This window comes from Haliotis cracherodii, unplaced genomic scaffold (assembly GCF_022045235.1).
Source record: "Haliotis cracherodii isolate W230 unplaced genomic scaffold, xgHalCrac1.p SCAF_14, whole genome shotgun sequence".
Taxonomy (NCBI): domain Eukaryota; kingdom Metazoa; phylum Mollusca; class Gastropoda; order Lepetellida; family Haliotidae; genus Haliotis; species Haliotis cracherodii.
The window spans coordinates 38,571,032-38,594,751 of record NW_027266269.1 but is presented as its reverse complement, the minus strand read 5'-3'; the positions used below and the strand labels follow the sequence as shown (position 1 = coordinate 38,594,751).

At 41.6% G+C, this 23,720-nt stretch overlaps 1 protein-coding gene across 2 annotated transcripts in view; it reads left to right on the top strand.

The window, feature by feature from the left end:
- Positions 1-23,720, top strand: part of LOC139461235 (alpha-aminoadipic semialdehyde synthase, mitochondrial-like) — a 66,949-nt gene that overhangs the window by 22,392 nt on the left and 20,837 nt on the right. The window contains exon 1 of one of the 2 annotated variants that reach the window (XM_071242873.1): positions 17,381-17,477. The exons of the other annotated variant lie outside the window; for it this stretch is intronic. The gene's annotated coding sequence lies outside the window, so the exon portion shown is untranslated. Of the gene's footprint in view, positions 1-17,380; positions 17,478-23,720 lie in introns of those variants that run through there. 2 annotated transcript variants of the gene reach the window in all.

Below are 23,720 nucleotides of genomic sequence, written 5' to 3'. Positions count from 1 at the left end.
ATACAGTGCCATTTTTGTGTAATTGTCTACTGTAATATATTTGCCATTGTATATATATGTCACTATAGCTTCTAACTATCTTCTTTTCTTTTCCCAGAACTAGTATATAATGCCAATAAAATCTATACTTAACCATTTTGTTTTGTATGATGACACTTAAGTTTCTACTTAACCAATTAGAATGCAGTATATTATTCACTTACGTCGCTATATGTTGCGTATATAACTTATATATAACCATTTTGGTCTCTACTCAGGTTCACTACTGTTATATTAAAATTGACTTCAATAGTTTTGGGCTGTTATGGAGGTTTATACGCACTGGGTATTAAGTCATTTTTGTCTTTACCTAACCAATTTACATAGGATGTTTTATATAACCCACATAAGGCTCTTCTGAGCCAATTTGCACATGATGGTTATAATGCCAATTTGGTCTCAATCAGAGTGAGAAGGATGTTTTTGCATAATGTCACACAAGTCTCTGATATAACCTTCGCTGTGCAGAGTTGCATCCCATGGGTACTCCAGAAACCTATGATTGTGGGTTCGAATCCCGGTTCACCCCAATTATGTTTCTAGGTTTGTCAGCACCATACCCGTGCTCGTGGGTTTCACCGAAGTGGTAAACGTCTGAGACCTGCATCACTTCGGGCTTTCCTCCTACATTAAGCTGGCAGACCGTGATATAACTGGAATACTGTTAAAAGCTCACTCCGATATAACCACTGCCTTCAGGCAGTACACAAAGATGCTGTATAAAAGAATGGTGTGATATCATTTTTGATTTTCCACATGTCATTAATAACCCAACAGATATGGTCCTTTTCATTTTGCTATTCAAGTTCATATTGTCCCTAAATTTTAATGTATCATACCTTGTTTTTTCATATGTTGATACGTTTAAGCACAATGTTTAGATTTTAGCATTTGAACCTTAAGCTAACGCTTACTTCAAATGGTGATTAGGAAAGTAATATTTCCCCCGAGGAACCATTTGATCTCACACTGTAGTAGAGTATTGTATAAGTATGTGTTCTCTGTACAAGGATGTTTGCCCAACGCGACACCTTCAGTAGTCGTATTTAGTGACGTATTTAGTGATTTAAAGTTATGTATATTTAAAGGTAATTATTTAGAATCAGTTGAACTGCTGTGTTTGTATATTGTCTGACTACTGGGTGTAGATAAACTGACGTCACTTCCAAAAAGAGACTGATTCTAGTTGAGGTGATGTGTTTGTCGAACAAGTTACATTCAGGTTTAGTGCGCCTGGCATAATGTCACTTAAGTCTCTCCATAACCAATTTCCTCAAAATTAGTTGATAATTGTACTTAATTCTCTACGTAATGGGTTTGCCAGAGGATGTGTATATTATGTTACTTAATCTTCAAATAACAGTTTTACCATGTTTTCGCATATAAATGCCGCCCTAGGTAGGTATCTATTTAACTCATATGCTTAGTTTATCACGACGTCACATACGTCTCTATCTATCCCACTTGCCCATGATCGTTTTTATAAAAGCATTATTAACCAATTTGTTCACCTGATTGAAACACAACCGCAATGCCATTGAAGCTGACACGTTAGCCTGAATGATGTCACTAAAATGTGCTCACAGAATATCGATTCAATTTAAAACGTGGCTACCCCAGTATACATAGGCATGATCATATCTGCCCATTACGCTGACATTTTTTAACGTTTTCCAATGACATGTGATAAATAGTAAGTATATGACAATTATGCAGAATACCATATTTTGATCTTTACCTTCAAGAAACCCTGTTTATCTAGTTTCACTGCACTTTGATATCTCCTCTGAAAACTTGGAAGCTAAGATTTTATGTTCTTGGCCACAGCAATATTGTCTTTATTATTTGCAAATGAATTCAGATTCGTCTTTAAATATTGGTGTCATATTGAAACATGTAATTTCCACGAACTGCTGTGACATTTCTACATATGTTGTCATATCCAAGTTGATATACAGTAATTACAGGATATGTCTGAATGTAACACATGTTATAGTGAATAACGCATGTTATGTTTTGTTGTGTATCGTGATATCTTACACAGTTACAATCTTTGGCCACTGCAGTCTGTTCTCCCACGGGGATTCCTGCAAAAGTGCTTTTCCTCCTAGTCGAAAGAGGGGACCATGTGGACGGTGTTGTCAGGCTCGGTGACATGGTTGACGGCGTGTCAAGGTGACCCGACGACGAAATGTTAATTACTGGATTGTCAGACTCGAGTATCTATAGACTTCTGTCACATACCTAGATTACTGCTGAATTCGGCGTTAACGACAAGCAAACTAACAAACAAATACATACTGCCAGTTATGCATGTCCATCGTGTAATATTATGAACATGAGGAGGGGATAGCAGAGATAGTTGTTATTTCGGGGTTTCTCCGTCTTTTGTCTTTAAGTGAATTGTCTGATCTAAAATATTCAAGAAACATTCAGACAAGCTACATTTATATTTACTTATGTGTGTTAGGTTTCTTTTTAAAGAAGGTAAGTTATATGATAGAGGCCTGTTAAAAACACTGTTACTTTCGGTGTGCCATTTGTTTGTTTGTTTGTTTGCTCGTTTTGCAACGCCTACGTTATGTGAAGGTGGGCTGTTTATAAGGTATTTTTTGGGACCGACTATTTGATATTCTGGAGCGGGTGGGTTGGGGGTTGTTGGTGTTTTTGATTGGACATTACCTACGTTTTTTTAAATTAAAAGCTTCGTCTAAATTTATTAAGAAAACCACCTTGCAAAAATGAATTTTTTTGTGGCAGACAATTCATTTTTATCTATAGTCTGAAGCATATTTATGTATTTAATTTTCTGAGACAAGTATTTTTGAAAATTAAATATCCCCCCCTCCCTTCCCCCCTTCACCATGTCGTCCCATAGTATTAACAACTTCTCATACCTCCGGAGTACGAAGACACAGGCTCAACCAATCCTGAACTGTTACGACAAGCTCAGTTTGTTGGGAACCAATTCTAACCCATGACTACCACGGTACACCATTTATACAAGTTGTACAACATTCGAGCACCTGCATGTCCGTTTTTGTGTGTGTCGTTGCTGTAATGATAAATAAATAAACCTTTGAATTTATTTGCTTTTGTTTTGTTAATATCAGTTTTCATAACTTGGCGTGGTCTGTAAATAAGCTGCATGCGTGCCAATGTTAGTACTTGCGGTGAACCTAATGTCTACACACATCATTTGACTAACTTCACCCTAATTACAGAACTCGGTTTCAAATTCACTCGTATATGCGTTTGATGTGTGAATGATGTGCATGAAGGATAGACAATCATTTGAAAACAAAGTTATCTGAGAAATAGGAGGGATTTTGAAAATTAATAACTAGGATACCATAAATATACAGCAATCAATGATTTACCATCCCAAACTGGCTCACTAATACTATCGCTTGGGTGAGATCAAGCGATATCTACATTGCAGATATCGCTGCAATGAAATTGCATCACAATGCTTTGAAGACCAATGCACATACATGACGTCATTGGTTACAATCAAATGGCTCTAATGGCTCTGTTTGCAGTACTTTTTACACTTAAGACACTGCTTATTATTGTCTACAAACTAAAAAAGTTGGAAGAATGATGTTGGATGATAAATAAAATATCACACTCTTGTCAACATGAGTTGATAAAAGCGGAAAAAGTTTCCCACTTTTATCAGCGAGTGTTGATATATCTGATATCAAAAGACACTCAGGTAAGGGTCTCTATCTGTATAAGTGGAATTGGCTCAACAGATCTTTGTTTCAGTATTGTCACGACTGTCAGTTTAATAAGGAATGAAAGCCATAGTCGTGACTGAACTGAACTGAACTTTATTACACTCAGGCCGCTATCGGCGGCATTAGAGGTACAGCGTTGATGCATGAACATATACATCACTATATACAAATATACAACATATATCAACAATCGTTCACGCAACGTTACTTGGGACAACAGTGTGAAAGACCTCGCAACTAGGAACCCTTTCCACAAAGCGATCATAGCGCTAAGACGATTCGTAACCATGCGTTTTTGCATCCTGGGTCAAATGAGGGCTGATGTATTTGTACCACCTATACCCTAATGACACCTTGAACATGTGGCCCAGATGCAGTCAAAGGGACATAACTCTATACTACAGTGTGTGCTGAATGTGTTAACGTGGCGGGGGATTTAGGAACGGAGATAGAGAAATGAAATTTCACACTGATGCTCCTGAGCACGATCCAAAATGGGTGTCTAAAATTCATTTTTAACAGATTTATGATCCTCATATGAGCTTCTGTCGTAACAAACACGGAAATTAGCATAGCGCCAATGTTTAAGTCTACAATAAGGTTAAGGTGTGCTTTCTTTGATAAATTTCCCCTGTTTTTGATTATTATTAATCTGATGTGAATTGTTCTGCTGCCTATGTACAAGCTGAATGTGTACACCCCACACAACTTCCCGTTATACGGCCTCATTATCTATGTACAGGATAAAACACGCTACCCCGGCCCGGGGTTTGGTTGAAAATGTAGACAAACCCATGTGCCACACCCCACAACCCATCACCTCCCACACCCCACCCCGAGAGTCAAAGCCGAGGGATGGTGTTGTTACCTGTCTTCCAAACCAACAAATCTGAAACAACAACTACAACAATTTTGTGTCCAGTACACGTTGTATGAACCTTAGGAAACGGACTTAAAATATCTCTTGCTGGCGTACAACGACATGTACGAAAACGATTCATCAGCGCCTCTGTATCCTATTGATTCGGTCAAGAGGCTGCAAGTAAGAGTGAGTGACTGAGTGAGTATGGTTTTACGCCGCTTTTAGCAATATTCCAGCAATATCACGGCGGGGGACACCAGAAATGGGCTTCACACTAATTTGTACCTATGTCGGGAATCGAACCCGGGTCTTCGGCGTGACGAGCGAACGCTTTAACCATTAGGCTACCCGACCGCCCCTGCAAGTAAGAAGGTTGCAAGTTCGAACCTACTGCAATTTTAGGTACATTTGTTGATTGATTTCACATCGTCCACATTGCCACCCCCGAGTACGGATATGCCAACAAAACACGAATCGGAATCAGGGCAATCATGTCACACCTGCTTGCTGTGTACTGATGAGTCGGAGTATTATCAATAACTATTGTTTCGTAATATGTTGTTATATGGCAATGTATTTTGTTGTTAACAGTGGTTTTAGCTGTTTTAAGTTGTTTCTGTAGAGATTCGGCAGACGCTCATTGGGTTGTTTTTGGGCAGAGATTAGTCGTCATGAATATAGTGCCATTTATACTGAGCAATCGTCAGGAAGTTACTATATTTGGATACTAGGGTGGTGATCAGCATGAATAACCTCTCATTCCATCCGGCATGATGACACGCAATCGACCAAGTCTAATCACCCGATCTATTGATGCGTGTCATATGACAAGCGTAGTAAATTGTGTTTACGTATACCCTATGAACGAACCTCGAAGATCTGGGGTGGAATAAGTCTTCAGCAATCCATGCTTGTCGTCAAAGGGTATATGGCCTGCACTCCATTTATCATGTTTTACATGCTGGTCCCGTATGACAGGATCAATGTTGACGAAACGTTTTATTCAAGTTGAATTCATCGGGGCTGTGAATCAGTTATGATTTCAAGGGTACCCTATCTTCCAAATAACGTTCTTGGAAAGGTATGCCAAGGTGAAGTGGACCTGTAAGTTCCACTACTCGGGTGGGCAGTACGGCCAGTGGTCATGCTTTCAGGCATTTGATGGCATTCTGCTTCACTGGAACAAAGCGCTCCATTTTTCCAGCGTCATCTGTGTACCATCCTGGATACTTGAAATGAGTCATTCAGGCCGCATAACTCATAAATCAATTTTTTTTTCTATAAGCACGGTAAAGTATATTTTCCACGAAGGGGGAGACTTTCGGCTGGTTGAGACCCACATGAGAGAGTGAATGCAACATAGTCATGAAGGTAACACTGACACAACTTAATGTAGATACGGATATAGTTAGCTGTCTAAACTGAAGAGCGGTCGGGTAGCCTAATGGTTGAGGCGTTTACTCGTCACGCCGAAGATTCGATTTTAAATTGAAGGGTGGTAGCCACCTACGATGGCGCAAGAGGACTGATGAATCCTCCGACCTTGTACCGAGATGAACATCTTTTTTGGGGTAGGCGAATATGATGACATAACCTCGTCCATCAGATTGAATGAAACTTGATGCATCCTTCAGCATCTGCACCTGCGCCCCGTGAAGATCCGGGGTGGAATAGGTCTTAAGCAACCCATTCTTGCTGTAAAAGGCAAATATGCTTGTCACAAGAAGCGAATAACGGGATCGGGTGGCCATGCTCGCTGACTTTGTTAAAGCATGTCATCGATCCCAAATGCGTGGATCGATCCTCATGATGTCAATCACTAGATTGTCTGGCCCAGACTCGAATATTGACAGACCGCCGTCATATAGCTGGAACGATGCTGAGTGCGGCGTACGGCAACTAACCAACCAACCTAACGTGCCTAAGGGAACGGAGATCTTCACTGACCACGGGAAGAGGGAGTCATAAGTTGGATAACTTGTTCTCAATCCATATTAACCAAAATAAAATATCTAAAAACTAAACACTGAACACGGGGGATACGCCTTTCGTCTCTTTCTACCACTGAACATTGCCCCCCATTCCCCCACCCCACCCCTTGAGTGTTAATTATTGGGTATTTTTCACCTCTAAGGAGTACATTTTTTTAACTTTCCAGACTAAGGGAGGTGAACGTTAAAACCGTCGATTCTCTTCCATGTGACCTACCATGCCGTAACTGACCGAGGCTAAGCATATGCAAAGAAGATAAGAATAAGAAGACAGCTATTATAGCAGGGGTAGTTGTTTGGGTTTATCATGGAGACACAGGCAGACACACATACACACGAACACACTAACACACCGACACAGACGGTTGATACATTTCCTGTCTGACCAACTGGCCTCCGTGGCCAAAGGTCGTTATTGTTATAGGATTTACAGAAATAGCAGAAACAGTATATGTAAAATAGCTAGGATTCACAAGATAGATAAACGCGGAAAACATATCAGCCAATGAAAACAGTTGTCACCACTGTGCCGGTAGCTTCAGGCCACGCCCCCAAATAGGTTTGTGTTGGAAGCCGATTACGGAGCGTGTGATTGCAATACTTTCACTTGGCCATTTTTATACTTTCTGCAAATATTATGAATTTGAAATTGAGTAAATGTATGAAGGGAAATTAATATTTGCAACATCATCTGTTTTTCACTTTACTTGTCTTTAATAGTTTGGATCTTTATGGGAGCTCTGAATCTTATTGGATTATGTAAGCAGTTTGGGGATGTTCCACAAGCATACAAACAATCGCGATGATGAATAATCGTTCCTTTTGAATTGTTGATTGTTGTCAACAAATTTGTCTACCAACCACAAAACCCTTTTCGGATTATTTGCATTCATTTATCAAGTTGTGTTAACTTGCTGACATAAAATACAAAGCTGTATCTGACTTGGTTTACAATACATTGGTGTAATCGTCACGGGAATTGTGCACACATCATTGTCCTGTGCTACAACCTTGGTAAAGCGACACCGTCGATTACCACCTGACAACCCCTGTGGTAACAATCAAATGACACCACTAATGGCTCTGCTACTTAAGCTGTCAGCAGTAATTTTTGACACTTAAGAAACTGCTTATTACGGTCAACAAACTGAAAAAAAGTTGGAAGATGATAAATAGAACCTAACCCTCGTGTCCTGTGATATCAAAATTCACTCAGGTGAGATTCTCTATTTATAGTACAGAAACTATGATAACGTTGTAAATGGTTTTACTGTATGTAAAACAACTTTGCTGATCGTAGCTAACTTAGATTAAAATTGTGATTGTGATTGTTGTATGTGGCAACAGTGTTGATTGTAGGATAACCAATGTTTGGTTGATGTGTGTTGAACGCAGAATCTGTGATGAATACCGGTACTTGTGAGGCTGTTGACGTCGCCGTGATGAAACGGTCCCGCAGCTGTCGAACCCGGATGTAGCGATCTTGGCCAGGCGTTGTAACGCGTGGTCGTCCTGACCATGGCCTGTCACGAACGTTGCCGGTGGTGTTGTAACGTCTCCACAAGTTTAAGTTGGTCAATCTGGTCACACCCATCACCTGCCCCACATGCTGTTGTGTTGCACCCGCTTGCAGTCGCCCGATGGCGTTGTTGCGTTGTGCCTCTGTTAGATGTGGCATTTTAACGGCTCGTTTTCTGATTTTCTGATGTGTGTATCAGCAGTCATTGTCCCTGGCTGACTGAGGAATTGTCACGACAGTTCAGAAAATCGCATGCTGCACGTTTATGGCATTGCCTTTTTTGTAGCTATGGTGCCACATGTACACACAGGAATTTTCTGTCAGATAGCAAAAGTCGGTGATAATAATAGATATTCACTCAGCGGCGACGGTGGTCAAGCTTCCGAAGTTGGGTAGGCAGGGAATCAGGGATGATGAGCGATCCTCACATCAAAACTGGCACCAAAGCGATGAACATGCGTAAGACAAAATGTGTGCGAGAATGTGTGAGAGATTAGGCAGGCACTTCCTGTCTCACTATAAGGCTCTAAACAATGCGGGACCACTCTCGCCGTTTCCAGAAGTTTATAGGCCACACAAGCCAAGCTCCTTCCCAGCGCGTGAAGAAACCCCACTCTTCATCCCCCATACAATTAACAAGCTGGTGTATAGACCTGTCGTGGTTGCTTCTTGCATGTCATTTTATCCCAACTGCGTAGATCGGTGCTCATGATCTCGACCACGGGGCTGACTCCGCCATATTATTGCTAAACTTTGCGGCGTAAAACAACAAACAAAACAGGCTGACATACATAAGCGTTATACCTTATTATCCGATTATAATATCAAACAGCAATTGTACTAACGTTCTCATCTTGTGAAGCTCAGTTCCTCCATCGTTGACACCCACTAAAGCCACACAGAGTAATGTCACAACCACTAGATGTAACAGAAAGAATATAGAATTGTTAATAAGCAGTGAATAGCATGAATAAGCTGTCGTCATCCTCTTAATAATGTTATTGTTGTCAGCCACGTTGGAAGTGTTTTTTGATGTGTCAGTGTTCGTGTCACGTGGCGAGGCTTTGAGGTGTGAACAATGCAGACGTGTGACGAAAATGTCAGGATGTATACATAGGTATCTTTGTGTTTCAGGGGGCACGGGTGGCCCAGTCGTCTAAGGCGCCGCGATTCACTGTGCAGAGTTGCGTGCCTTCGGAATGCCAGAAACCTATGATTGTGGGTTCGAATCCAGGTTCGCCACGATTATGTTTCTTGGTTTGTCAGCACCAAACCCATGCTCGTGGATTTCACTAAAGTGGTAAACGTCTGAGACCTGCATCACTTCGGGCTTCCCTCCCACATTAAACTGACACGCCGTGATATAACTGGAATACTGTTTAAAGCGGCGTTAAACCCAACTCACTCACTCACTCACTTTGTGTTTTAGCGATTCCATCACCAGCAGACGGCGACAACCTCCATGTAGCCAGCGGGAATTGGGACGTGGAGGGAGTGAGGCGGTTCCTGTCTGCAGTTGATGTCAACATCAATTGTAGATTGTAGAGCATGATGTGGGCAGCACGGTACGGACATAGAAGTGGTGGAGCTCCTTGTGAGAGAAGGCGCCGATGTGTCACTGCTGGACAGGCACGTTAACAACATCCTTCACTGTCAGGGAGGAGACGTGGAGACGGTGAAGTTTGTCCTGTCTCTGAACGTAGGGGACATCAACAGTTGAGATTTCGCACGGTATGGACACAGAGAAGTGTCACTCAGAGACGATGACGGTTACAACACCCTTCATTTGGCCTGTGATGAAGGAGACATGGAGACGGTGAAGTTTGTCAAATAGTGATTGTACAAGATGTTCGCGAAAAGGTGAGCGTATCCTGCCCTACCGGTGGCACCCATCACAAACACATGCAAAGGCAAGTCAATTGTTGGGAACATAAGGTACATAAGTCCAAATAGCGAATTGCATCGGACATCATTTTTGTCACTGATGCGGCAAATTTGGAAAGGGCCCCCGCATGTCTACCATAAAACCTGTTGAAAGCTTTCCTGAGGCCTTGAATGTTGATTATTTACAGACCGCCGTCATATAGCTGGAATATTGCTGAGTGCAGCGTTAAACAACAAACCAACCAACCAATGTTAAGGACGTCAATAAATTGTACAAGCTTGTACAAAACATTTACCTGTATCTAAATATTGATGGCTCCCTGAATAGAATCCCACCTCGCCAATGTCAGACAACGGGATACCAGATCCACCTGTTGTCCTTGGTCCGATAGTTTTGTAAAGAATATTACTGTCTGTGTTAAGTCTCGAGTATGAGTTACTGCCGCTGATGCCTTGAAGTACACTCAGTGAGTCTGATAGGACGACTACCTTTCCTTCCGGTAGTTCCGGTAGAAGTCTGAGTGCATGGTGAATTGCCTCCAATTCAGCAGTGAATACTGATTGACCATCAGGTAGGCGGACCGAATGTGCTGGGGGTTTGGAGCTGTGGATGTGGATCCTGTAACCATCAGTGTTGTTGATAGGATTCTTGGATCCATCAGTGTATATATGGGCCCAGCTGTCCCAGGTAGTTTGAATTTTAGTGACAGCTACTGATTTTAGTATGGTCAGGTTTTCTTTATAAGTTACTTCTGATGTTTAAGTACAGTGTCAACATTGGGAGTTTTAAAGTCCAGGGAAGGTGTAACCTTTGCAGTGACTTTCTGGTGGCTGTCTGTCGGATGGGATCACGTAATATTATCCTAAATGGCTTTAGACGGGGATTTTTCCAAACTTAGGCTTCATCTCGGGTGTTTTTGTCATGCCATATCTTTTTCGACAAAGAGTTTTATGTTCGTTCTCAGAACGATAATATTGCCTGCTCTCTTGTCAGTTTCAATGGGAATTCTCCTGTTTCTACTTGTTCAGCTTCTAGTGAAGTACCTGTTGCTGCACCTGTGGCCAGCATTAGGGCTTTGTGTTGCAGTCTGTCGAGGCTGCCCAAGACGGGCCTAGTGTCCGCTTAGACTGCAGACGTGTAGTCTCTGTCATAGACATATGACACGGGCTGACACGACACGTGTTAATAATTGTCCTAGAACTTCTAAAGTTACTAAACTTTCTTTATATCTAACGACTAGTATTTTATCTACCTACATACCACTTTATTGTCTCATATTGCGGTAGTTAAAGAAAACACAGTGCTCAAAGTGAAGCCCTTTTCACTCAACATTCTCAACATCGTCTCTATCAGAAGTGTTTGGCTTGTCTATAGATGTAAACACATTTGATGATCCATTACTGTTCAGAATTTACATTACATAACGTTACAAAATGGAAAAAGGATTGGCAAACAGGCCCAAAAGGCCTATATTAATGCTTCTCCTTCTCCTATATATATATATATCAGAAGTGTCGTTATATATATAAAACGACCGGGGGAGGAAATATTCTGGGGGGATTTCTATTTCGTAGGGTGGGGGAGATTTTATTCTTGGGGCGAATATATTTCCTGACACCGGCTCTGTAATGAACGGTTTCACGAATTTCTGATACATAACATATAACTGGTAAAACCTGTCAATCGCGAGCACGAATATTTCCATTCACGTTATGGCACATGTTTCCCATGCAGATAGACATGCATTGTGTGAGTTCAGACACCGTCACAGGACTCAAGGTTGTAGCATTTATATAAGGACTTAGTACAGCCTTTCGTGTCAGTGAACAGGAATGGGTTCTCTGTGTGTGTCATATAATGGTTTATATTCTGTCGTTTCACCCTTCATATACTGGAAATTTGAATGTTCATGTCTGTTGGTTTGTTGTGGGAAATCGGCGTCCGAATCCATACGTTGTTTGGTTTCATTGATACATAAATATTTGCTCGCTTGATTTTGATTTTCAGTACTATTACAGACCGTGAAAGCGTTGCCTAAATATCCCTTTGAGTCAATATGGCAATTTATTGTGACACTTTTAGGTGTTTAAGGCACGAGGTGTCAATGAAACCGATATAGCCCGGACGTCAATAGTTGTCAGCAAACCAGTAAACCATTTCCTCCACCCGATGCTCTCTGAGTAGTGGGCGGGATCGCTGGCAAAGATTGATAGTGTACGATCGTCTCAATCATTTTGTTGCAACTTACAATCAACACTTTGTCTATAAACTTTGATTGTTGTGTGTGTATGTGTGCGTGCGTGTGTGTGTGTGGTGTGTGCGCGTGTGTGTGTGTGTGTTTGTGTTGTGTGCGTGCGTGTGTGTTTGTGTGAGCGTGTGAGTGTGTTTGCGTGTATGTGTGCTGTGTGTGCATGACTGTGTGTGTGTGTGTTGTCTGCATGTGAGTGTGTTCGCGTGTATGCGTGAGTGTGTGTGTTGTGTGTGCGTGAGTTTGTCTGTATGTGTGTCTGTGTGCGTGTGTGTTGTGTGAGTGTGAGTGTGTTTGCGTGTATGTGCGTGTGAGTGTGTATGTGTGTTGTGTGTGCATGAGTGTGTGTGTGAGTATATGTTGTGTATGTATTCGTGTGTGTGTGTGTTGTTTGTGTGTGTTTGCGTGTGTGTGCTTAAGGATTGTTTGCCAGTTTTTGTGCGTTTAACGAATGATCATGGCCACAAATTGTATACAATTGAATAAATTATAATCCTTAGCATCAGTGCATCTATCGCTACTACATGGATGCCACCAACAAGAGTCAGCACACGTTCAGTTTCCGCAGCAAGCAGAGATACAGAGAAACCTATGTACTATTGGCATCAAGTTATTGTGGACATCCCCAGTATCTTCCACAACAACAATAATCTTATAGAAATGTGCAGAACATTTCCAAATGTGACCCATCCGTGACCAGAATGATGTGCTGAACAATTCCATGTCATGACTTGTATGTTCGCATGTTTGATCAGGGGAACAGTTGACGTGCCTTTGCGTGTTTTTGTGATGGGTACCACGAGCGGGACAGGGTATGCTCAGTCTTTTGCGAGTATCAGGTGTCATAACTATTCGATGCTGAAGCATGCTTATGAAAAAGTGAGAATCGTACAGTTTATCTATGATGATGGAAATGAATTTGTTGCATTTATTTGTTTTGTTCAGGAGTGAGAACATCAGGTTAGTTCTCCCCGTCATATGAGCGAACAGAGCATGAGGTGGAATGTTCATGAATGTAATGTGTAAGGCCTCAGTCTGGTTGAGGACGAGCTTGACTAACCAAACCAGTTTGGCAGACTTACACCTCACAGCAGGAACGGAAGCTTTCAATAGCCATCTCCCCAATGATGCATTTGGGGACAATGGGCGAATCTTCTTCATGCATTAATATCCTACAGGGGCCTCTGTTACATATATATTTAAAGATTCGGATTTTGTTGGAGAATGTATATTAATTTTCGGTCACTACTTAAAATATGTGAACTACCGAGCAAAAAAAAAAGCCTACAGTAAACTACGTTTATAACGAACGCGCTTTTAACGAACTGACGGATAAAACGAACTTATTTTTTGTCCCGACCATTTGCTGTTCATATGCAGTGCATGCTTATACCGAACTACGGTTATAAGGAATCTAACTAAGTGGTCCCTTTGAGTTCGTTGTTACCATAGTTTACTGTATATTCGATAAGGGTACCATAGTGTTGTTTTAAACCTTAAGTCAACTGTTTTCAGCCTTAATAACATTTATAATTATTTTGGCCAATTCAATTAAAGTTGTAAAAGTTTGCCCTAGGGCATTGTCTGCTTAGATAGCCCTAAATGACATGTGTCTAATATTGCCTGGCGCAGATCGATAAATACATATGGAAACGTTTTTGGGTAATCTCTTAAAGAAATTAATATTTGTCAGCATAGCTCTAAGATATTCATTTATGTTCTATCAGACAAGGACGTCTAGTTCGAGGCTATTACAGATCAAATCAATCTGATAGAAATCAGATGGTAGTGCTCCGTGCCGCCACTCAAAGATCTCAGCATATCCAATTGCGTAAATATCCAACCTACAACTTTCCTTGTAGGTCCTTATACACTTGCCAAGTGAAGTAGACACTATCTGTGGATAACAGCTTTTGAATATCCTATCATAGCGACGTTTCCTTGTAGATCTTTATATACTTGCCAAGTGAAGTAGACACTATTTGTGGATAACGACTTCTTAATATCCTGTAATAGCGACGTTTCCTTGTGGATCTTTATATACTTGCCAAGTGAAGTAGACACTATTTGTGGATAACGACTTCTTAATATCCTGTAATAGCGACGTTTCCTTGTAGATCTTTATACACTTGCCAAGTGAAGTAGACACTATTTGTGGATAACGACTTCTTAATATCTATCATAGCGACGTTTCCTTGTAGATCCTTATACACTTGCCAAGCAATAGTGAAGTAGACACTATTTGTGGATAACGACTTCTCAATATCCTGTAATAGCGACGTTTCCTTGTAATAAGCTTGGTTTCAAATTGGATTATTGATGACCTGGATGTGGAACTGTAATTGACGAAACAGAAGACTGCTGCTGGGTGAAGTGGCCAGGTTCACACTTGGACAGAGTCTCCCAGGAAGCGACAGACCATGCTGGTTTCGATACCGTTAGTCACATCAACACTGGAATCAGTCATGACCAGTGATTGCGAGGTACCTTGAGGAGCTATTACAGGTCTGCATTCAGAAATTTATAGAACATTAAAGTAAATGCCATCTGAATTTTACTGAGAAAACAATAAGTGAGCTGCTGGACTTCCTCATTGATAACATCTACGTAAAATTTGGGGGTAAGACATTGAGGCCGGAAGTGGGCATCGCCATGGGCACAAATTGTACCACCCTTCTTGTGGATCTGTTTCTTTATGCATCTGAATTTCTGTTCGGATTGGCAAAGTCAAAACAAGGTAATTAACTTAAGCCAAGAAGTTTAACTTAAGCTCGAGGTATACCGGTGATCTGATATCGTTCTATAACAATCAAATGGTCAATTCCCTTCCTCCTATTTACCCATCTGAACTAGAAATAAAGGAGACCAGCGAGATCGCCTCATCTGTTTCATATTTAGATCTATGCAATAAAATTCGGACTGACACAACACTCTCCACAAGATTGTATGACAAGAGGGATGACTTCAATTGTCAACTTTCCCTTCATATCGAGCAATATTCCAGCAGCTCCAGCCTTTGGTGTTTACATTGCACAACTTTTGAGATACAATCGAGCATGCTATTTCCACCAAGATTTCAAACAGCGTCACACGACTCTTGCTCAGAAGTTGTTTGATCAAGGTTACGACATTCAGGGCTCAGTAAGAAAAATGTTTTATGGTAGACATGTGGTAGACATTTCCAAATTTGACGCATTAGTGACAAAAATGATGTCCGATGCAGTTCCCTATTTACACCTGTATCATGTGTTCCCATGGTTTTAGGTGAACAATTGACTTACCTTTGCAGGAAACGCTCATCTTTTCGCAAACACCTGGTGTTATCACTATTTGATATTGATTCTTAAACACATGCTTATGAATCAGTCGGAATCGTACAATCTACTCTGCTTAATGCAATGATTTCTATTGGCTATGGAAAGGGTTTTATCCCTTTTTGGAATTATTATTATGTACAGATTAAAATAAAAAATGCAGCTAAAAGGATTTGGGTGATCCTGGCACAGTCAGGCTTGTTAGGCTCATCATCAGCTCAGGGCCCTTGCGCCCTCTACGAGCAGCCCAGACAGCGAATGGGACTTCTCCCAGGAACCGCTGCCTAGTCGAACCCACCCAGAACTTTTCAGAGTATGTGAAGACTCCCTAACACTGCAGCCTTCTGCATTACCCAGATTGTCTGAAAGGCTGGTAGCAAACCCGGGTACTCTGCCAATGTCAGTCAACAGATAGGGAGGTACCAAACCTAAGGCACCGAGAACAATGGGGAGTCGGACAACTTGGCACTTGGGATGCAAGCGTGACATTTCGAAAGCGTGGTCCGCATATTTGCCATGTTTTTCCTGAATCTTGTCAATCACATTGGTGTCAAAAGGGACAGAAAATTCAATGATATAAATGATTTCATTTGATTTATCAAAAAGGACAAGATCAGGTTGGTTGGCCTGGATATGTCTGAGGCTGTATAAGGGCCTATTCCAAAGGATATTGTATTTATAATTTTCCATGACGCCCTCTACATATTCCGGGTCGTACTATGGATGGACCTCTGTGTCAAAACCACAAGCATGGCGAAGACGGTAATAAAATGATCGAGCCACTCCATCTGGTCGCTTAGGATACTGTTTCTGTGCCAAAGCAGGGCATCCACTGACAATGTGTTGGACAGTCTCATTAAATTCATTACATAATCTCATATACACATTTTGATGCAAAATCACAAATTGAGGGTTTCGAGTTGGAAGTGACTGGTCCTGAGCAGCAAACAGAAAGCCTTCTGTTTCACTTTTCAGGCCAGACGACTTCATCCAAGTGAAGGACTCTGCATGATTGTTGATCCCCACAACACACTCAACATAAACTCCATGCAGGGTCGTTCAGAAAGCCTCACCTTGAAAAACTGAGTCTGGACCGACTTGATATGGCGCTTGGTTGACACTCATTTCTGTACCGTCCAGCAGTACAGAACAATCAACAAACACCGACATTGAGATTATGTCCCACACCCTTGGCTCGTTTTAGAAAACTGTGGAATGCCTTGTTTTCCTCATTAGTCTTTTTCATCAGATTTTCTTTATTCTACATTTGTACTCTGCCCAAAGTTTTTCCTTGATATGGGCATTCTGGAGTTTGTCCCTAATTAATCTGCATCCCTAAGTACGTGTAGGCCTGACCTTCCACAAGAAGGTCAATAACTCCTCCTCCAAGTAAACTGACTGATGATGATGATGATGATGATGATGATGATTATGATGATGATGATGATTATTATTATTATTAAAGAAGCACAGCTTGGATAATTAACCACATTTTAAATGTTCCATCGACGAGAGAAGCATGTCACAAACCCAAAACTTGTTGCCAGAGTTATTCGTAAGCGCGAGACCGTAAATCGGTCTAAAACAGTCACGACTATTGCCTCCATCAGTGTTGTTGGTGGGGTGTTCCTCCTTACCGTGTATTGTCACGGGAGTCTTCCCCCCCCCCCCCCCACCCCCTCCCCCCGAATGGAGAAATAATTATCGTTTCATCTTACCGAGTCAGCAATACCAATGGAAAATTCCCTAGTTTTAAATTAAGATGCGCATGGACGATTACATGCTGTTACATATAAAACCCTGCGCTATGTCACTCAACGGTATAACTCTATCAATCGTCATTTGTGCTGACTGTGTAACAGAACTTCGCTGAATTGTAAGTTGATACAGATTACACAATTATCGATTTCTGGACATTTTGGTATGCGTATGTGTGTGTACGTGCGTTTGCGTGAATGTACAGATGTGCATTATTTGTTTCTTATTTCTCCGCATAGTTCCAGCAATAAGATCGGCCCGGAATCTCTTTCTCTCTCTCTCATTCTCTCTCTCTCTGAGAAATGTTGACCTTTTCTCACTAATTCTTATTAATTTAACCGGACAGACGTAGGTGATTTTAAAACAATCCACAGATTTTTGCGTAAAATGTAATTGATTGATTTATGGCCCTATTTAGTTGTATGTGACCATCCCGCCGAAAGCGCGTGGCGGATCATGGCAATACGCTCTAAATAAATTAGGTTAAAATCTAAATGTATACTTTTTTTTAAGAAGACTATGGTTAATTAGTCATGGCTGATTGTATTGCAAAATACAATCTTCTGATTGTGGGTGTTCTATAACTTGTTTTCGGTAGTATATGATGTAACAGTGTGTTTAACTGTTGTCCGTAAATATTCTTTTGGGCTTCACACATTGTACCCAAGTGGGGAATCGAACTTGGTCTTCGGCGTGACGAGCGAACGCTTTAACCACCAGTCTATACCGCACCAGCCCCAACGCTGTGGCGTAATCACAGGTCACATGTGTACTTGTTTAGACTACACAGATGGAGAGACATACTACTTAGTGTGGCCACATAGTTAACGTTGATAACAATAGGAAGTGCATTGCTATGATTGTCTATAACATATGTTAAGTCAGCTATAATTGTAATATTTAATGTATATATCGTAAGTATAGTCTTGTCAAAAGTATGTATGTGTGTTCGTGTGTGTGTGTGTGTGTGTGTGTGTGTGTGTGTGTGTGTGTGTGTGTGTGTGTGTGTGTGTGTGTGTGACTCATTGTCTGTGTACATATGTGGATAACTATATAACTCACATCAGAACGCACATTTGTTAACCATACAGTTCATAGATAGAGAAATGTTACATCAATAAGCATATTCCTGATTGAGCCTATACTATAATCGGATATCTCGTCTCCACTCCAAAATTTCATCGTCTACATCTCTGCGTAAGTTTATAGCCGGCGGTACATCTAGTTCCGCGTGAGCGCAATTCTCGCATAACCTTCACTTTTTAGATCTTAGGAAAATGTGCGTCTGAAAAAAACTCGGTATCCAGCGGGTAAGTAAATAAGCGGTCATTACATAGATATTGACGTAGTCTCACGGAACCATCACGTCTTGTCCTCATTATCTTCTTGTCTGATTGGGTGAGTGAGTGAGTGAGTGAGTTTGGTTTAGCGCCGTTTTTAACAATATTCCTGTTATATCACGGCGTGTCAGCTTAATGTTGGAGGAAAGCCCGAAGTGATGCAGGTCTTAGACGTGGTGAAACCCACGAACACGGGTATGGTGTTGACAAACCTAGAAATATAATCGGCGCGAACCGGGATTCGAACCCACAATCATAGGATTCTGGCGTGCCCATTGAATCGCGTCGCCTTAGACGACTGTGCCCCCGGCGCCCCCTCTTCGTACAAGTTATGAAGCGTCACGTAATTAAAAGTATGTTGAATAACCTTCATACGTGCCTAGACATTTCTTTTGCAGTTGTTCATTCCACAATAAATCATGTATAATACGTTTCATAATATAGGAAAATTTTACTGGAAATTTCCACTGATGAAGGGTAGGTTGACTTGTACTTGTGCGAGTTTAGGATCACGTGGCGAGTGGACAAAGGGGGATTTGTTGCTTCGTTTACCTTACGAAGGGTGTACTCAGATTTGTTTACACTGCATCAAACACATCCAATTGTTCGTGAAGTAATTACACATTTGTGAAGAATAGACGGAGATGTGGAAGAGCGCTTGCAAAACCTCGTCAGTTGGATATCTTGTGGAAAAACCGGTAGCTCCAGTACTCGTGATGGGTTTCGAGATATTTTGAGATATGACAAGTTATTTATATTTTGAGGAAACATGAGACTAAGGTTTTAACATTGTAAATTTTTCTATGAAAAGATATTAAAGTCTACAAGAAGTAAGTGCGTGTCAAGTCTTGTGATCACCATGGCAGAGTAGTGTGGAAGAGCTCAAGCTACGAAATTACATGATTTTATTACTGTCATTAGTTGAAAATATACAATGGCTTCGACAGTGAAAGCTAGATGTGATTGTTAAAATTTGAAGTAAACGATTGGTTATGGCTCAAACGCTGTCCGCTTGAAGTAGCCTACTTTGACTGTGTCATGGCAATTCGAAATATCAAGTGTCATCCCAAAATTAAAAAAAACCCAATGCCATTTTGGTGACAAGTTGTTGTAAGATTGGCACATATTACCTCCGTCCTAGATTGCCTCAACATAATTTGGGCATTGTAGATGTCTATCTGTATCATTAAAATAATATCTTTACAGCTATTTATCCAAACCTTCATTTAGAGTCAGTCTTCAATGTAGCAGCTTGACAAACAGATCGATGATCTTTCAGCTTGTTATCCTGGGGGCGGGTCCAAGATATGAAATGGTCTTGAGTGACCTCTGTATTAGGTCAAGGTCACAGTCGAAAAAGATGTTTGCTTTATCTGTGCTTGAAGTTTCATGCGCGTGGTGTCATTGTGTCGATGCATTGAATTTCTCCTAGGGACCTCCTAACTTTTTTGAGAGGCATTTACATGTTGGAGTGAGTATGAATTTACGCCGCTTTCAGCAATATTCCAGCAATATCACACCAGAAATGGGCTTCACACGTTGTACCCATGTCAAGAATCGAAACCGGGTATTCGGCGTGACGAGCGAACGCTTGAACCACTAGGCTACTCCACAGCCCCTTAGAAAATTGGAGAACTAACTAAGGATAAAGTATACGGATGAACAAAATCTTTATGTGTTGGTGTGAAGTGTTTATGTACTTGACCGACATCATGTGTTGGTGTGAAGTGTTTTGTGTACTTGACCGACTCCATGTGTTGGTGTGAAGTGTTTGTGTACTTGACCGACTCCATGTGTTGGTGCGAAGTGTTTGTGTACTTGACCGACTCCATGTGTTGGTGTGAAGTGTTTGTGTACTTGACCGACTCCATGTGTTGGTGTGAAGTGTTTGTGTACTTGACGGACTCCATGTGTTGGTGTGAAGTGTGAAAAAAACTCGGTATCCAGCGGGTAAGTAAATAAGCGGTCATTACATAGATATTGACGTAGTCTCACGGAACCATCACGTCTCGTCCTCATTATCTTCTTGTCTGATTCGGTGAGTGAGTGAGTGAGTTTGGTTTAGCGCCGCTTTTAACAATATTCCTGTTATATCACGGCGTGTCAGCTTAATGTTGGAGGAAAGCCCGAAGTGATGCAGGTCTTAGACGTGGTGAAACCCACGAACACGGGTATGGTGTTGACAAACCTAGAAATATAATCGGCGCGAACCGGGATTCGAACCCACAATCATAGGATTCTGGCGTGCCCATTGAATCGCGTCGCCTTAGACGACTGTGCCCCCGGCGCCCCCTCTTCGTACAAGTTATGAAGCGTCACGTAATTAAAAGTATGTTGAATAACCTTCATACGTGCCTAGACATTTCTTTTGCAGTTGTTCATTCCACAATAAATCATGTATAATACGTTTCATAATATAGGAAAATTTTACTGGAAATTTCCACTGATGAAGGGTAGGTTGACTTGTACTTGTGCGAGTTTAGGATCACGTGGCGAGTGGACAAAGGGGGATTTGTTGCTTCGTTTACCTTACGAAGGGTGTACACAGATTTGTTTACACTGCATTAAACACATCCAATTGTTCGTGAAGTAATTACACATTTGTGAAGAATAGACGGAGATGTGGAAGAGCGCTTGCAAAACCTCGTCAGTTGGATATCTTGTGGAAAAACCGGTAGCTCCAGTACTCGTGATGGGTTTCGAGATATTTTGAGATCTGAGTTATTTATATTTTGAGGAAACATGAGACTAAGGTTTTAACATTGTAAATTTATTTTTCTATGAAAAGATATTAAAGTCTACAAGAAGTAAGTGCGTGTCAAGTCTTGTGATCACCATGGCAGAGTAGTGTGGAAGAGCTCAAGCTACGAAATTACATGATTTTATTACTGTCATTAGTTGAAAATATACAATGGCTTCGACAGTGAAAGCTAGATGTGATTGTTAATATTTGAAGTAAACGATTGGTTATGGCTCAAACGCTGTCCGCTTGAAGTAGCCTACTTTGACTGTGTCATGGCAATTCGAAATATCAAGTGTCATCCCAAAATTAAAAAAAACCCAATGCCATTTTGGTGACAAGTTGTTGTAAGATTGGCACATATTACCTCCGTCCTAGATTGCCTCAACATAATTTGGGCATTGTAGATGTCTATCTGTATCATTAAAATAATATCTTTACAGCTATTTATCCAAACCTTCATTTAGAGTCAGTCGTCAATGTAGCAGCTTGACAAACAGATCGATGATCTTTCAGCTTGTTATCCTGGGGGCGGGTCCAAGATATGAAATGGTCTTGAGTGACCTCTGTATTAGGTCAAGGTCACAGTCGAAAAAGATGTTTGCTTTATCTGTGCTTGAAGTTTCATGCGCGTGGTGTCATTGTGTCGATGCATTGAATTTCTCCTAGGGACCTCCTAACTTTTTTGAGAGGCATTTACATGTTGGAGTGAGTATGAATTTACGCCGCTTTCAGCAATATTCCAGCAACATCACACCAGAAATGGGCTTCACACGTTGTACCCATGTCAAGAATCGAAACCGGGTATTCGGCGTGACGAGCGAACGCTTTAATCACTAGGCTACTCCACAGCCCCTTAGAAGATGGAGAACTAACTAAGGATAAAATATACGGATGAACAAAATCTTTATGTGTTGTAGTGAAGTGTTTATGTACTTGACCGACCTCATGTGTTGGTGTGAAGTGTTTTGTGTACTTGACCGACTCCATGTGTTGGTGTGAAGTGTTTGTGTACTTGACCGACTCCATGTGTTGGTGTGAAGTGTTTGTGTACTTGACCGACCCCATGTGTTGGTGTGAAGTGTTTTTATACTTGACCGACCCCATGTGTTGGGTGAAGTGTGTGTGTACGTGACCGACCCCATGTGTTGGTGTGAAGTGTTTGTGTACTTGACCGACTCCATGTGTTGTAGTGAAGTGTTTGTATACTTGACCGACCCCATGTGTTGGGTGAAGTGTGTGTGTACGTGACCGACCCCATGTGTTGGTGTGAAGTGTTTGTGTACGAGACCGACCCCATGTGTTGGTGTGAAGTGTTTGTGTACTTGACGGACCCCATGTGTTGTAGTGAAGTGTTTGTGTACTTGACGGACCCCATGTGTTGGTGTGAAGTGTCTGTGTACGTGACCGACCCCATGTGTTTGAGTGAAGTGTTTGTGTACTTGACCGACTCCATGTGTTGGTATGAAGTGTTTGTGTACGTGACCGACCCCATGTGTTTGAGTGGCGTGTCTGTGTACTTGACCGACCCCATGTGTTGGGGTGAAGTTTTTGTGTACGTGACCGACCCCATGTGTTGGTGTGAAGTGTCTGTGTACTTGACCGACCCCATGTGTTGGTGTGAAGTGTTTGTGTACTTGACCAACCCCATGTGTTGTTGTGAAGTGTTTGTGTACGTGACCGACCCCATGTGTTGGTGTGAAGTGTTTGTGTACTTGACCGACCTCATGTGTTGGTGTGAAGTGTTTGTGTACTTGACCGACCCCATGTGTTGTTGTGAAGTGTTTGTGTACGTGACCGACCCCATGTGTTGGTGTGAAGTGTTTGTGTACTTGACCGACCCCATGTGTTGTTGTGAAGTGTTTGTGTACTTGACCGACCCCATGTGTTGGTGTGAAGTGTCTGTGTACTTGACCGACTCCATGTGTTGGTGTGAAGTGTTTGTGTACTTGACCGACCCCATGTGTTGGGTGAAGTGTTTGTGTACTTGACCGACTCCATGTGTTGGTGTGAAGTGTTTGTGTACTTGACTGACTCCATGTGTTGGTGTGAAGTGTTTGTGTACTTGACCGACTCCATGTGTTGGTGTGAAGTGTTTGTGTACTTGGCCGACCCCATGTGATGGTGTGAAGTGTTTATGTGCTTGACCGACCCCATGTGTTGTAGTGAAGTGTCTGTGTACGTGACCGACCCCATGTGTTGGGGTGAAGTGTTTGTATACTTGACCAACCCCATGTATTGTAGTGAAGTGTTTGTGTACTTGACTGACTCCATGTGTTGG